Source organism: Periplaneta americana, chromosome 11, assembly GCF_040183065.1.
Source record: "Periplaneta americana isolate PAMFEO1 chromosome 11, P.americana_PAMFEO1_priV1, whole genome shotgun sequence".
Classification (NCBI taxonomy): domain Eukaryota; kingdom Metazoa; phylum Arthropoda; class Insecta; order Blattodea; family Blattidae; genus Periplaneta; species Periplaneta americana.
Window position 1 is genome coordinate 146,602,426 of NC_091127.1, and position 18,500 is coordinate 146,620,925.

The following is an 18,500-nucleotide window of genomic DNA, read 5'->3' on the forward strand; positions in this document are numbered from 1 at the left end:
GCAAACTTCTACTCCTCAATTATATTACCATAAAAGGCTGTCATTCTTGATATTAAAACATATTACATATAAACTGAGGGACTGTCTGCTCTGTACTTCAGTTCATACACCAAACATTTCCGGAAATAAATTAACTTGACATCTTACATATACGCACTATAGCCTACCCTTTTCACCTAATATTATTAATATTGTTATTAAATAAGATATTGCAACTAATTAAGGTACTGCATTATCTTTAATTTCCTTGAATTCATAATTACGCATTTGCAAGAAGGCCTAACTTTTCCCTCTCTTTTTAAAAAAAATACGGACGTCACAATAACTGAGAAGTATAATTATTGCGCGATTTTTTCTTGCAGTGGTGAAAACATTTCTATAGGCCTACTGATTAATCTATTGAGCATAGTAATAGTAAACGCTGTAGTATTTTAGTGCGTGTACGCCTACTTAGCTCTTGTAAAACGAAATTTTCACTTTCACTTTCAACGGAACACTCACTTATATTCAGTTCTTGTATCTTGCAGTAAATTATCCATTTGTGATCATCTTTCCAATATAACCTCCCATTGAAACGACCACTTAAAATCATGAGCTAGAATTTATTATTTTAAAAACATTTCCACGCACATACTGTTATAATTGTTATGAACCACAATACAAAAGACAACACTGTGAAATTGGATTAATTTACCACGATCAACATCAATACCGGTAGTATAAAATCACATATAGGCCTAGGCTATATTATTTCATTACTTTATGGTATTAATTAGAAGAACAAACTTCAAATAACACTGTAATATGCTTGGCATATTTATAATATTCGTACTCAATCAGTAATGCACAATTAATCGAACTATTTTCACGATGCACAATGGTTTGTAATGGTACCATTCATCATTTCATAGGGCAGAGAGGCGAACCTAGCGGCAGAAATTGTCATGACTCACAGAGACCTACTCTCGATCGTGCTATGCGCCAGCTTGTGTAATCCCGTAAGCAACGATATATACACGTCAAAACAGATAGCAACGCCACCATCGCTTTCCGGTAATCGTTCCTTGCGCGAGCTATATTATCATTATCATCATCATCATCATCATCATCCGAGTTTTCACAGGGAGATGTGAAACTGGTTCCGGGAAGAACGTCGTGACATAGTCACATTCAGACTGCGAAGAAAGATTTGTTTAATGTGAAATTTTCACTAACCTCGCCAGAATCGCGATGAGACTTTTTGCTAAAAAAAAAAAATAGTAAAATTACGCTTTGAGGTCGCTTAGACATATCAAAGAATCCGGAAAGATAATGTGAAGTTTATATTAAAAATATGAACTCTCAAATGCACAAAACGTTAAACGAACGTTTCACAATAAAGTCAGCCAGCTCTCGCAGATAACGTTCTTGCCGTAACACGGCACTACAGCATGGCAAGTGATCGCACAATTAGTAAATTATTTAAGAAAATCAAGAGAATCTTGCCTCAATTTTGGAGCAGTTACTCAAATGTCCTCCACTGCGTTTTACACAAATGTTGCAACAATGTATTTAGTCGTCAAACACATACATGGGGCCGGAAAAGAAAACTAATTAATTGCCACACAGCAACATTCGCAACTAGATAAGTATGCCGGAAACGTAGACTTAAGGTCAGACCAGATACTTTGCTTGGGTTTTCCTCATCCGTTGTTGCAGAATACTCGCACTTAACGATTTCTATTGAGAAATGCTCATAATATACAGTACAGCAACGCATTTTCCTCGTCGAAACATATCTAAAGGCCAATTCACACAGGGATAGTTTAGAGGAGTCAAGTGCCTGAAGCAATCTGACTTTCCTTCGACTCTCCCCGTGTGATATTGTCGAGACAGTCAAGTTGTGACTTGCGGTCAAGTAGAATTTGAGTTGACGACTCGTCAACTTTTGTGTCCACTTTCCCGTCACATGATCAACTTGATTCCACCACTTTACTTTTGTGAATGCGAACTTGTAGCAACTTGGCAAGTAGGAAGTTTGTAATTTTAGGCCTATTGTCGAAGTAAATTAATAATTATTAATAATGAGCGCCCCTGAGTGGAATTCAAACGATATCATAAAGTTTTTGGAAGTGTCTGAGAAGTATGAACTTGTATGCAATATACGTGACAAAGAATACCTCAATAAAAACAAGCGGGAATTATTATTTCAGAAACTAGTCAGTGAACTCATGGAACAAGGTTTCGAAAACATAGACGAAGGAGTGGTTCGAAAAAAGTTAAAAACCCTTAAAACAGGACTCATTCTGAGATGTTTCCTGTATTCTGCAGGACCTTCTTCAGCTAATTCTTTCAACAAGGTATTAGATGCACCGTGCATAATTCTTCTACGAATCCATTTCTTAACCCATGTTCTCTTTACCTTTTTTTCAAGAATATTTTGTAATTCATACAATAACAAGGCGCCAATTAGCTGCACACATGACGAATATGTGCTGGTGGCATCTTCAGTTTCACCAAACTAAAAATGCCAGTTCACTATTTATTTTTATTAACTATAACAGAATACAAGAATTCAAACACCACTACGAATACAACATTCAGCGCGCGCTTTTTTTTCCAAGCATGGTTTCAAGTTTAATATCTCCGTGTGATCATAAATATAGCATCAAGTTTAGAGGCCTCAAACACTTGACTCCTGTAAACTATCCCCGTGTGACTCGGATTTAAAGGCCAATTCACACAGGGATAGTTTAGAGGAGTCAAGTGCTTGAAGCAATTTGACTTTCCTTCAACTTTCCCCGTGTGATATGGTCGAGACAGTCAAGTTGTGACTTGGCGGTCAAGCAGAATTTGAGTTGACGACTCGTCAACTTTTGTGTCCACTTTCCCGTCACGTTATCAACTTGATTCCACCACTTTACTCGTGTGAATGGTAACTTGTAGCAACTTGCAAGCAGATATTGTGGATAGTGTGCGTGTATAGTTTGTTTAAATTAATGGCTAATTAATGTAGATATCGAATTTGAGATTAATTTAACTTACAAACTCCACATTTTAACAAATCACTAATTCTGCTTACAAATCACTTGGATTTGTAATTCGAAATTATTCAAGCAACCACCTGTTTTTAGGTTAGAAGCAAGTGGAATATGCTATTATAATTATTTGAAATCCTCGTTGCAAAAACACATGCTATTATAATTATTTGAAATCCTCGTTGCAAAAACAATGTTCATTCTATCGAGTTGATACAGAATAAAATCCTTAGATTCCTATATTATAAGATATTCAAAATATCTTGCCCATTCCAGTTCCCAACTAGAATACTGAGATGAATTTTTGGTTTCCACATGCTCAATGATACAAGAACAACTTACTGTAGGCCTACTCAAAAATACTTCTCAAAAAAATATGAACAAACATAATACTGATTTCGTTGAAATACTCAAACTAATTTAATTTTATATCCCTCCAAATACATATAGAAACAATTTGGTATATAATATCTCTACATCGAGACAAATGGGTATCGTTATCAAAACTTTTTCCTTGTTTTGGCCCTGCAATTTACGAGTATTATCGATTTATTAAATTTATGATTTTTGAATCATAATAAGCAACATCTCTTTCATGTTTTCATTTCTTTTATTTCTATTGCTAATGTATTGCATATATTAGTAGGCCTACCTATTTTATAACTGCTGTCCATGTGAATTATCAATAATTATAAATTAAATTCACGTGAAAGTGCTTTAATGGGCATCTAGCCTGTGTACCTACTTTTCCATAAGTCATATAATTCGCTAGTGATAATTGCCTTCCGCTGTATTTTGAAGGACATCGAAGGGATGTGACTTGTTAAGGGAAAAGTATGACGTCATTCTGTATGCACGACTTCCTTTATATAATGGCAACTACACAAAAAGTCGACCATTGATATAATCAAATGTACTGAATTTAAAAGTTAATTAAAAGAGCGAAGTAGCCTGTATCACGAAAATGCGTAGGTCACAAGTCCACAACCTCTTGATCGCAATAACATCGTAAGTTTATTTTCAGTTGTTTTCTTCTAGATTAACGAACATAATATTGCGACATTTTTACTTCTAGACATAAATTAGTCTTAACATAATTTTTATTACAATGTAATTTTAATTGTAACCATCTCAAAGTGATTCTACATTATAAGCATAATTATCAAGCAACTTTTCACAAAAAACATGTTTAGACGAATTAATGTACCCGCGAGATAGCCTTATGCGATCACTAAAAGCTTCATAATGGCGTTGTATGCATAGCGTAATTCAACCTAGACATTTCTAGCAAGGTAAGAGTTAAATACAAGTACGTAACTATTTTATACTAATAATAATGCAATAATAGTAAACCACAATATCTTTAGGCTATTCTACACAAGTGGTCGACAAAGATTGCGTCATAAAATGCAGCCCGCAATACACAGCAAAGGGGAAGATAGCAGGGGGATAATACCCAAACTGCTTAACGTTAAATGAAAAAGTTATGGCTAAGGGGAGGGAGATCATACCCTCCGCCCTGCTTATGTTCAAGGCTCATTCACAATGAAAATTAAAAATAACGTAAGCATTAACTTAAGAATATAAACGTTACGGTAAAATCAAGAAGTCATACCATCATTCACGATGGGAACATAAACATAACAGCAAACATACTTGGTAACCATAGAAACATAACAACGACGCCATTTCCTCATACTTCAGCGCTCCACGATTGTGTTCTGTTTGCAAATCACGTAAGCATAAGCATGAAAGTTTGGAGGTTGCAAACTTTCATGTTAACGTCTTACGGTAATGTTTATGTCAATGCTTATATGAATCATTGTGAATGATCCCATTTGGTAGCCTGGGCGCAAACTTTTGTGTTTATGTTATGGTTATGTTTAATTTTCATTGTGAATGGGCCTTAAACTTTCATGCTTATGCTTACGTGATTTACAAACAGAACACAATCGTGGAGCGTTGAAGTATATGACAGAATATGAGGAAATGGCGTCGTTGTTATGTTCCCATGGTTACAAAGTATCTTTGCGGTTACGTTTATGTTCCCATCGTGAATGATGGTATAGGCTCATTCACAATGAAAATGAAACATAACGTAAGCGTTAACTTAATAATGTAAACGTTACGGTAAAATCAAGAAGTCATACCATCATTCACGGTGGGAACATAACAGCAAACATACTTGGTAACCATGGAAACATAACAACGACGCCATTTCCTCGTATATCTGTCGTATACTTCAGCGCTCCACGATTGTGTTCTGTTTGCAAATCACGTAAGCATAAGCATGAAAGTTTGGAGTTCGCAAACTTTCATGTTAACGTCTTACGGTAATGTTTATGTCAATGCTTATGTGAATCATTGTGAATGATCCCATTTGGCAGCCTGGGCGCAAACTTTTGTGTTTATGTCACGGTTATGTTTAATTTTCATTGTGAATGGGCCTTAAACTTTCATGCTTATGCTTACGTGATTTACAAACAGAACACAATCGTGGAGCGTTGAAGTATATGAAAATATGAGGAAATGGCGTCGTCGTTATGTTCCCATGGTTACAAAGTATCTTTGCGGTTACGTTTATGTTCCCATCGTGAATGATGGTATAGGCTCATTCACAATGAAAATGAAACATAACGTAGGCGTTAACTTAAGAATGTAAACGTTACGGTAAAATCAAGAAATCATACCATCATTCACGGTGGGAACATAACAGCAAACATACTTGGTAATCATGGAAACATAACAACGACGCCATTTCCTCATATATCTGTCGTATACTTCAGCGCTCCACGATTGTGTTGTTTGCAAATCACGTTAGCATAAGCATGAAAGTTTGGAGGTTGCAAACTTTCATGTTAACGTCTTACGGTAATGTTTATGTCAATGCTTATGTGAATCATTGTGAATGATCCCATTTGGTAGCCTGGGCGCAAACTTTTGTGTTTATATTACGGTTATGTTTAATTTTCATTGTGAATGGGCCTTAAACTTGCATGCTTATGCTTACGTGATTTACAAACAGAACACAATCGTGGAGCGTTGAAGTATATGACAGAATATGAGGAAATGGCGTCGTTGTTATGTTTCCATGGTTAGAAAGTGTCTTTGCGGTTATGTTTATGTTCCCATCGTGAATGATGGTATGACTTCTTGATTTTACCGTAATGTTTACATTTTTAAGTTAATGCTTATGTTATGTTTAATTTTCATTGTGAATGAAAAGCTTCTCTCTGAGAGAGCTCGCGCTCACACAGAAATCAGGTGGATAGAAACGATGAACAATGCATAGGCTCAGTGACATGCCATTCACAATGACTGCAAGACGTGCTTCTCCTACATGCGTACATAAATACTGCACTTAATTTTCTGTAAATTGTAGCTTACACATTGCACGCCACATCTATTCTTACGTTCAGGATGAACACAATTATTGCGGGAGTAGAAGGAGACCGCTATCTGAAAATCGCTGAAGCTCACGCACAAATACCCCAGGCCTATTATTAAGGGGTTGACTAGCGAGTCAAAAAATGACGACCACTGCCTAGGGTTACCATCCGTCCAACAAAAGGAGGACATGTCCTCTTTTTTTAATCATTTTATATCCTGTCCGGCAAGCAAAAAAATTTTAAAATGTCCGGCATTTCACATTTCAACTAGAATTAATATGAATATTGAATAATGTGCGATATTATGCATAGAATATCTAAATAAATGGTGAAAATCTATGAAAGAATTTAATTGCTTTCAATGGTTGAAGCTGAAGCACATAAAAAAACATAAAATATGATGACCTATTGACATGCATTGAATTCTTACACTCTAGAAACGTTACTATTCATAATTCTAAGCTATTTTATCAATTTTATTCTGCAATGCACAAAGATATGCCAATCAAGTTAATTTGGACAAAGATTTAAGTTCAGATAAACAATGGTGCAAATTCTTCAATTCCAACAGTTCTGCAAGCACTGAAACTTTCTCAGAACTCTTAAAAATAACATTTCAATGGATACCTAGTCATTGTGGTACACCTGGAAACCAGAAAGTCGATAATATTGCAAAACAGGCAACATATTTGCAACCAAGACCTCTTCAAGTGATATCTCTATCCAGTGCTTTTGCTTCAGTAAAGTCTCATTTTACAAACCTATGGATCAACAATTGGCTCTCTTTTGACAAAGGAAAAATTTTACAGTCTGTACAAAAGAAACCAAATGACCTGGAAATGTACAAAAATTTGCCCAGACATGTTCAAACATTTTTAACAAGAGCCAGAACAGGTCACATTGTCACTCAATTGTACGTACACCGATTTCACATTTCTGATAATCCTACTTGTCTGTGGTGTAATAATCATGATGAAGGTCTGGAACACATTCTTCTATACTGTCCACAAAAGAAGTAAATTAAAATCATCAGTACCAGTTGCAGAAGACACAGCCCTGCAGTGTATATTGACTACACCCCAACTCTGGCTACTAGCAACAGGCATCTATAATGAACACCGATCAAAATACCCCTCATTTCTCGTGAAAAACAACAACTGAATAGACTACAGTGGACTATAGTGGTCTTTATGTTGTCAGCAAACAGCTGGATACATTAAGAAGATTGATTAAAAATATGTCAATTCTATTTATTTATCCCAAGTCACAATGAAAGTGTTGAGAGAGTATTTTCCCTAATATCTGCTCAATGGACAAAAGAATGAAATCACATGCTAACGGAGACAGTCAGAGGTATCATCATGATGAAATATAATTTCAAGGACATGTCCTGTGAACAGTTCCATAGTTATTTGTTACAAGATATGTTTGTCTCTTCAGGCTCTTGTGCACAAAGTGGGCTCCACCGATGAGTAGGGTACAGATGTAATACTGATCCAGCAACTAGTCAGAAAACTAAGATCAGTAATTGTTTTTATCTTTAATTTTGTTCATACCAAATTTTTAAAAAGTCCTTTTTTCAGCAACGACCTCTTATTTTAAATCCCATGTCCTCCTATAGAATTTCTTCTCATGGTAACCATACCAATGCCCTACACCTACAGGACTGGTCTGAAAGAAGAGCTCAACACACCACAATCATTGTTTTTAACTTTTCTTTGTTCCTGGCGACTCCGAGGTTCAATGCAAGCGCTACTGAGCACAACAAAGCTATTAATATTAATAATAATAATAATAATAATAATAACAATAATATTATTATTATTATTTATTGTTACTAAAATAACCTATACAAAATTACAAACTAACATTATTTACGATAAGGCTAATTTTGCTATATTTAAAACAGAAAATACATAGGCCTATATATGCAACATCATTTTGTGCGAGATCGTGCGTATTTGCTTGCTTTCCGCACAAAACCAATACGCGGTAAGTGTGAAATACCACATTCAGTATTCCCAACGTAACACACATAACAATTTCCCTCTTCTTACCGCTTAAGCGCGACATTCATTTTACTGCTTTAGGCTTTTAACATATTATTTTTAGAGACGTTTAACATAGTAATAATTATAAATTGGAAACTTACCACTGCAATTTCACCTAAATTGCAATGTTAATTATTGTTTTTAAATATTTGCAAAAATTAAGTAAAGTCTACTACTCCACGAAACTTATTGCATTCCTGATACAAGTAACATTAAGGAAGCCGTGAAAAAAATCAACAAGATTCCAGATGCCGATGTTATTACTGCAATATGTTATATAAATAATATTGTTAAAATATTAAAATGAAAAATAAATCATTACATAACCTTACCTTTTGTTTTAAGTTCGCTTTATAGACTGGGGGGGGGGGGGGAAGACAGACGTATATCACGGCCTGCTGGAGTATAGTAAACACAGAAAACATTTTATAGCAACAATGTTGAAGAAAGATATTTTGGTTTTCCGAAGTTGCCGTCATTAAACAGAAACCAACATGGAGATTTCATTGCAACTAATTAGAAATTCGTCTTTCAGGTACGTAATAAACGATCTTCGCACAAAATAATGTACGATACACGAGCGGTATGTTTGTTTTCATGTTCTCGGAAATTAAAAAAGCTCAACTACGTTTCGCTTTTTCAATCTTTTCCTCGAACATGAAAACGTCAACATACCGCTCTTGTAACGCATATTACTATTACAGTATTAAGGGAAGGATTCGAGCCGTGTGACTCCTCTTGATAGTAAGAAGGAACAAACTCTCTTATCTTAAACTTCACTATATTAATAGCAATCGTCTTTTTGTAAAGCCTACATAATAAATAAGTTACTGCGACAAGCAAGATTTATTCTGTAAACAGCTACGTAATCGATATACGTACACAGCATGTTTTCAAGTTTCGATAGTTTTTATGTTTCGTAAGTAGATATTTGATGACGTGATCATTAAAGAAGCTTTTGTTAGAAATTTTGGACTGCTTTCCACAAATAAAAATAAAGCTGCATCTACACGGTTCAATTTATGCAATCTGTAGAGAATATTGAAAGAATTAAGTTACAAACGCACGTTCAATTAAGATGTATGCAGATTATTCACAATGAAAATTAAACATAACCGTAATATAAACATAGAAGTTTGCGGCTTGGCTAACAAATGGGATATTTCACAATGATTCACATAAACACTAACATTAACATTAACATTAACATTACCGTAAGACGTTAACATGAAAGTTTGCGAACTCCAAACTTTCATGCTTATGCTTAGGACGTGATTTGCAAACAGAACATAATCGTGGAGCGCTGAAGTATACGACATGATTATAAGGAAATGCGTCGTTGTTATGTTTCCAAGGTTACCAAGTATATTTGCCATTATGTTTATGTTCCCATGGTGAATGATGGTATGACTTCTTGATTTTACCGTAACGTTTACATTCTTAAGTTAACGCTTATGTTATGTTTAATTTTCATTGTGAATGAGAAGAATCTACATGGTACACCATGTTGAATATTAAATATCAATCCAATACTTAGGCCTACTGTCACACAAACATACACACTCCGATAAAGTTAAGGCCCTGCAGACACGGAATCCGGTTTTCAGATTTCAAGATAATGTAACCAATATTAGCATCTTAACCTGTCTTTCAAGTAAAAAGAGTTCCCATTTTTGTTGCAGCGAAACAAAACGAACTTGAAAGTGATGCAGTCTGATTTAAGAATGATGTAACCTTGACAGCAGAAGTCAAAGAAGGCAACTTTCCAAGTTTAGTTAGTGCATAATTTTAGCCCAACACTTTAAAAATAACGCGTTACTTCTTTCATATTCTAATGCACCTCTATCTACATGACTTCATATTTTTCATGATAACCACAGTGAACACAGAGTAAGATTCACAGTTCCTCACGTATAAAAATGGACCTGTCATGGATAATAACCGCTTCATCGTTTTTTTGCTTTTGAAACTTAAGGTTTCTGGTATAGAGAACCAAACAATCTGGTTTCTGAGTTTGATGAACGTTTGGTGACTTACTGGAGACCCTCGTTGCACGAATTATTTAAATCTACGACAACGCATAGGAATAATCATCCAATGGAAACGCAGCGAGCATATTGGGGACCTTTCTAGAGTCCAGTTTCCTGGCTGAAATTTTCTTCCTTTGAATATCGGATGTGACAATTCCCAGCATCATTAGCACAAAATTTTTATATAGCCATTGTGATTTACGAATCCAGATTTCATGCTCATCCGGTGTACTTAAATGTATTCAATTAATGCGATTTTTTAGTTCATACAGGACTTTCATTTCAAAACTTCCCAGGCTAAATATTTATTTTAATTTAATTTAAACAAAAAATACGTCAATTCATTCAGATTTTGAGGGTGAAGTTTAAAACCAGTATTTTTTTTTTTTAGTTCATTTATACACGATTTAACATCTCTGATCATATCGCGTGGAAAACCAGTATTGTGGCATTTTAGGTTTCACCCTAGACCTATGTAACAGATAACTCATCGCTATAGCTTAAAATAGGCAGCACTTTGAAGAGAACAACCGCCAGGGTCGCCACCCGTCCGCCGTAAACGAACAAGAGATGGCAGTACAGTCGCTAATGTAATTCAAATGGGAGTTATGACGTGACTCCTTATGTGACAACTAGATGGCAGCGTAGTAAACCTGACAAAAGTTAACGTCAAAGCGGCCGACCTATCTGGTTAGATATAATATGATCTAGAGTTTCACTCAATCTCCCCAACCTGCCGTTTTGAAATTTCAAAGGGCAACCCTACATTTTGATGCTTAAATATGGAAAAATATTTAATAGTTGTTTATATATCTCATGCATTTCTTCCATATTTCGTTTTCTATCATCGCCTAGCAACCTGCAATTTTTGTTATTGTCGGTTGGTTGTAGGATGAAAACACAGTTTGTTTTGGGTAATTTCCTACATTTAATTAAATTTACTAAACTAAATATTAAACATACGCTCCATTGTAGGTTAGAGAGTAATAGGCCTATTTCGGAACTCTTGTATATAACATTGTCGTATCAAAACATAATTAACATAAATCCTAACTTCGGCCCATATCCTATTTTAAATGTTTAAAGAATAGGTTTATAAATAGTGCACAACCATAATATTCCTTAATTTTTCATGTAGGGCCTACAGAGAGAGAGAGGGGGGAGGGGGGGGGGGAGAGAGAGAGTCAAATTGACAAGATCGGCACTCCTGCCGTCTGTACTGTGCTCCAACCACGAGAAAGTCTCTGCCGGATGAGACGAAGGAGGGTAATGCTGTGAATGAATGTTGATGTCATAAGATGTCATAAGGTCACACACGTGGGTACTCTCATCTCTATTGGCTAGCTCTCACAGCACAAACCATAACATTGATACAGACATATTGATACTACCCTAGTTACAAAATTAGATCACAGTTAATCTCCTGTCTTTTAATCTCTTCATACAGGAAATAACATATGCAGGAGAGCGCATGGTTTTTAAACTGGCGTTATAACGGTAATATTATTTATCTACTTCGTTCCAATAGATGAGGCAATAGTAAGCACATTCCTTTCACGGTTGATCTCCTGGTTGGAGAACAGTAGTTGCATTCTGGCAAACACATCGTCAACACTCGCGGATAACGTCAACTGTCCGGAAGACAGGTCTGAACCTCACAAGTGATACCAAGAAGGAACCACTTATGAGGCAACTAGGCCAGGAGATAATGGCATAGCGTGGCTAGTTCCTTTCACCCCTCCATTGCATACATCGGCGACTAGCTACATATTACAAGAGTCACACTTCAGATGCATACAAACAATTATTCTTTCTCCGACATGAGATGTACTGCTTGATAACAGATATACATATCAGCCAGAAACTCGATCAGAGAGCTCTAGATCAGTATGAAATTAGATTCTACGTAATTTAATGGGGCCATTTCTTGTGAATGCACATCCAATGAGCACGCGCAAACCTATCGGCGTCTAATCCTGAACTGGAAAGAAACAACCCTTCCTTTCAGTTTGCATTACTCACGTTAAGATATCTACAAAGTGCACTGCTTCATTCTCTTATAAACTTCTACATCAATACCGAAGATGATTTCCTTTCTCAATTTTTCTCAGTAAATGTTTTTGCAATCGGCCCGAGATCACTATAGACGTCTGAAACTGAAATAAATATATCCTAGAAAACAGTATGGAAATCGCCCAAATCTTACACATTATTAATGAAACGGCACGCATAACATTGTCAAAGTAATTTATTGCAGATGCAAGACTGTTTGATATACAGAAGGTATAAGTTATTGATCTGTTTATTCGTGCAAGAGGAACAATCACCACTAGTCTTCTTTCTGTAAACGCTTTGAAATACCAACTACCGTCAAAGATGTAGCTATTGAGTCATTGAAGCTATCAATTTACATCCTACGATATCATCACAGTCTACTATATACAGTCGCGAAGCTCAATATGTAGTAAAAATGCAAACATGGGTAGTTGCCCACCACTAGGATCGCTACTATCGCCTCATCATCACAGATCTCTCCTAGCAGATGACAAAATATGTTACACTTTCGTTGTCGTGTTCTTTTCGAAAAATTAACACCTTCCTTCCATTATTGAAATATTAAATGGACCATAAACTCGAAGATGTCTGCAAGAAATAGGTTAATATTACTTTTGTTTGTGCAAATCGAACTGAAATTTACTATAATCGCTTCACTCATTCAAGATTATAGCGATAATGAACTATGAAACCAATAAATATTAATTTGCATTTCCCTTTACAACAATAATATAATAACAATAATAATGGAAATATGAATTAATGGGAGTAACTTACGTGTACCGGTACTTGTAGTGTAGGGTTACGTAGTTAACAAACTGGGATGAGGTTAAGCAATAATAATCACACCAGAATTGGAAATAAAACGTGATCAATAAATTTTATTGTAACAGACTTACTTTTTCTACGTCTCTAGTAAAGTAAAAAATAAAAATAGCAACAAAATTAACAGCTATAGTTAAAAACATATCCTTTGAAAAAAAAAAGTAGGCCTAAGTTGTCTGAAAATTTACAATTATTCAAGGAATCAGCTGATACAGACGTAGAATTAGTGCAAAGCTTTTGTTTCTCAGCTGCAGGTAATAACAGAACAGGTTTATTTGAAACATCAAATAAAGTTGGAACTACATTCCAGATTAATTTATTTTTATTTTCATTCATGTCGACCTGGTTGGCAAGTTGGTATAGTGCTGGCCTTCTATGCCCAAGGTTGCGGGTTCGATCCCGGGCTAGGTCGATGGCATTTAAGTGTGCTTAAATGCGACAGGCTCATGTCAGTAGATTTACTGGCATGTAAAAGAACTCCTGCGGGACAAAATTCCGGTACATCCGGCGACGCTGATATAACCTCTGCAGTTGCGAGCGTCGTTAAATAAAACATAACATTTTTAACACTTTATCATTCATAAATTGTGTGTTTTCGAAATGAAGAGAGCAAAACTTTATATTATTATAAAGATATGCTTCATTCTTTGTCATTAGATCTTCCCTCCTGCTGTTTATTAACCACTTTTTGCATCTACTGTAGAAGTAAAATAAGAAATAGATGTTAGGATTTTTCTTCAAGAGCATCAATGCGAAATACGCAACGACCTAGCACTCGATGGAAATACGACTCATGCTTAATTTACAATGACGCGACATCCGCGACATCGCAGTATCGCGTCGCGGACTGGTGTTCACAATTCCGCGACTTGAATCGCTGGTTCGTGTTGATTAGGAAACTTAGTAAAATGAAACGATGCCTGCCTTCTCTATTTTTGGAGTAGAAGAAATCAACATATCATAACTATATGCGAATGACATCTTCGCAATTTGATGATCTCCTGCATATCATTGGCTCTCAAATACAAAAACGTCCAATGCGGTAGGCATCCAGCAGAGCATCTAAGCGTAACTTTGAGGTTGGATTTCCCTTTAAGAACTTGGTTCTCTCCCTACGTTCTCTCTTTACGATTTTCGTATTGTAACTTTCACAATGTCCATTAGTTTTAGAAACAAGTCCTGTAATCTGGGATAAATTAAAAAAAAAAACCCTCATTAAGTGGAAGCTCTCTGAGGACAATTTCACGAAGGTGGAAGAAGGATATTGGAAAAAAAGTAAATTTTCCGAACTTCATGGGAGCCATGAATGGAAATATTTGTGTATTTCATGTACACAAACAGTAATATAAAGCGTGAACCGTAAATAATGTCATTAATTTCATAGGGTTATTCTTTGAGATATTTCAAACAAAAAAATAATATGATTATTGTTTTCTTTTTGCTTCCTTTTCGAGATAAAAACTGTTTTATATGAAACATGTCTTACCATCTTTTGGAAAAACCATTGATTTAATTACCAATATGTTCAGTAAATTTAAGAGAGCACTGTATTTCCATAATAAATACGCAGAAATTTGATCTAGCAAATGTAAAGTTTTAAAATTCCTTTTCAGAACGAATATTTACAATTGTTCAGATGAAATTTCTGCATATTTCAACGACAAAAACTAATTTTTTATCATAATACACTGCTCTCTTAAATTGACTAAGCATATTAGGAATTAATTTAATAGCTTTCCCAAAATACGCCATGAAATGTTTCACATAAAATAATTTTTTTCTCGAAAATGAAGCAAAAACGAGCAAAATTATATTACACTTTTTTGTTTGAAATATCCTAAAGAATAACCTCTATAAATAACATTACTCGCTGTTCATTCAGTATAATTCAGGGTACCCTTTAACCAATTCTATCAACATCTCATATGAAAAAGTATTCAATTTTGTTGCAGACGACGCCGTCATAAACAAAACACATACGCATTCCGGTAACGTCGCGCGGTAAAATTTAACTCAATTTCAACTTTCGTCGCGTCGCGATCTGCGTCGTGACGTCATGGAAATCTGATTTCCTATTGGGCCATAATTTATATAATGTCGCGTGGCTGTGTCGTGTCATTGTAAACGATGCATCAGTCCACTCTAAATCCAAAGTCGACCGTGGACAGTCTATTGTTTCTAGTTGCTAACCGCTTGGAGCGCTTTATCGCGAGATTTGCAAAAAATCACCTCAAGCTTCGTGACTGTATATAGTAGACTGTGATATCATCTTTATTCCACGTCCTGAGCTACATTTCTAGTACCACTTCCTTTACCTTAGTATCACGTTAAATTTTATGTTGATCACTATATTACAAAATTTATGATTTCTTATCATGTTCGATTCGATTTTAATCTTATTTCCATTATTCGTCATATGGTAATCTCACAAGCTGGGGAAGACATTTAAAAAATTAAACATTATTAAGCTGAGATCATACAGCATGTTCTCTGATTATTCTTTGTTTTATTATTTTTAAGTCAGTTATTTAACGACGCTGTATCGACTCCGAGATTATCTAGCGTTGATGGAACTTGAGATAAGCGAGATGTCAGAAGAGTTACTGAATTACCTGAAATCCGGTTCACAGTTGAGAAAACCTTAAAAAAAAAAAAAAAATCCATAACTGCTTCAGAACACGCGTTCCAATCATTATAGAGCTATGCCAGACGCCAATAATAATTAGGCCTATATTATATTATTCCCACAGTTTTCATATTAATTTAATTTGTCACACTATATTCATTCATGCATACATTGTGCAAACTTTTCGTGCATTCGAAAGACTTCGAATAATATACGACTGCAAATCACTCGCCTATTTGCTACTTCTCGTCACTGGAATTCTATGCCGCCTGAAGTCAAGGGCTGCCAAACTTTAATTTCTTTTACATGTAAATTAGAAAAATATCTTATGATGAGTTGCCAGATATTTAACGCGTTGCAGATATTTAATGGAATGTGTTCCACTTTATTTATATTTTTTGTTCCTTATTTTTATTGTGTAATCATGTAAATCGTGTTTATTAATCACTTAACACCAGTATGTATCCCACTGTGTTATTTTATTATTAATCTATTTTTTGTGTACATTTTATTCAATTGTCGGTTTCTGGTTTAATTATGTGAATCCTACTTAATTGTAATCTAATACTAATACGTATTCTAATGTGTTTATTTTTATTTTTACTGTGTACATTTTTTATTGAATTATCGGTTTCTGTTTTTATGTGATTCGTATTTGATTCTAACAATATTAATAGAGGAGAAGGTGGAAATATGGGCTACCATTTTGTTTTCCTCATAATAATTGAAAATGGTGTAGCATATTGCTTGGAAACCTTTATTGACATACAGAGTAATTATTCATATACAATTTTTCAAGACTTAAAGGTCAATAGTTGCAATAGATATTTGCATATAATTACTTTTTGAAAGAAATACGAAGTGATCCTCTATAGGTAGTGGGGTCTAAATATGGGCTGCCACAAAAATTTGCAAATAAAATTGGAAAAACCAAAGAAACATAAGTAGAAAACGTGTCACATCAATGGTAATATTCTGTAACAAATAACGCAAATCACGATAGTGAAAATACGGGGCGTGTTAACGTGCTGGTAATATGGGCTATCTATCCCATATTTAACACATAATTGTAGCCCATATTAGCAGCATCGACTCATGAAGGATATACGATTATGTATGGCAATTGTTGTACTAAATAAATATTACTCTTATGCCATGTGATAGAGCTATTCTTAATCAGTGCAACACATCAAGCGTGATTTCTAAACACGAACTACATTTCTTTCAATAAAATTAAAACTACATACCAGCAAAAACTTTGAAATTGATGAAAAACACAAAGAACACACCACATCCACACCACAAAGGCAACTGGTTTGTCTCTTTGTGCACGCAGACTGATGGACACGAGATGTACTTTTAGACCTTTTTCGCTAGGTAACAACACCATATATAGTAAAAAAAAAAAAACAAACAAGGTAGCCCATATTACCACTTCTCCTCTATATATTCCACTATGTTTATTTTTATTTTATGAGGTAATTTTTTATGTAACTACCTCTTTTGATCTCATTATGTACCTAAATTGTATCAGTATGTAATTACTTAATTCCGATCCATTTGTATGTTCAACTTCGTAAGCAAGTTTTAATCCTGGTTGAGTGTAAGAGAAGGCCTTACGGCTTTAACTCTGCCAGGTTAAATAAAGCCATTATTATTATTATTATTATTATTATTATTATTATTTCCTTCTGTGACTAACATCATCCTCACGCTCCACACTCTTATAGTATACAAACACGATTAACTCAAGAGCATTACATAAATTTCAACACACACACACAACATTCGGAAACAATATCGGTTCAAAAATGCAAAAATGTACATCACCATTTTCTTTTGTTATTACGAGAACCTTCATGGTATAAGATACATTAGCTTTACATAAAACTTCCGACACAGGCAACATTCAAACACAATAGCGGTTCGAAAATGATCATTTGTGAGTCCGCTTTTGAAAAACAAAGACGAATCGCTGCCTGATTCGCAATGTAGAAATCACACAAAGTTCAATGTAAGCAATTTGTAACAGACAGGAACTGTTGCATGCACAGATCTCAGTTCTTACCTCCTGTAGTCTTCACCACTCCTCTGCACACAACACACTGCACAGCAGATATGCTTGCGCAACAGCAACAAGTTTATAGGACCAAGTATCGGCCGAAGCTGTGGCGCTGTAGGGTTTCCCCCGACCTTTGTGTTTCCGAGCGTAACCTAAAAAAAAAAAAAAAACCAACGATGACCTCGCTATTTCCCTCCCGCCCTTCGACTAGATCTGACTCTCAGAGTCTGGACCCATAGTCTATGGTTACGTTTTGATAAGTTATTTAAATTTATATTATATTATTACTTTCCCTTAAGATGGTACCAGATTTTTTTTTTTTTCAGAACTTCCGGAGGCAGATATAGAAGTATGTAAATCTAATATTCATTCGTTCATATATTGCCTATTTTCATTCCATTATGTCCTACGGAATAATATTTTGGTGAAATTCTGCAGATAGTAA

General features: G+C 35.1%; 1 protein-coding gene across 1 annotated transcript in view; it reads right to left on the reverse strand.

Moving 5' to 3' along the window:
• Positions 1-18,207, reverse strand: part of LOC138709436 (uncharacterized) — a 111,501-nt gene extending 93,294 nt beyond the window's left edge. The window contains exon 1 of the mRNA XM_069840198.1: positions 18,062-18,207. The gene's annotated coding sequence lies outside the window, so the exon portion shown is untranslated. The remainder of the gene's footprint in view (positions 1-18,061) is intronic.
• Positions 18,208-18,500: the final 293 nt, after the last annotated feature.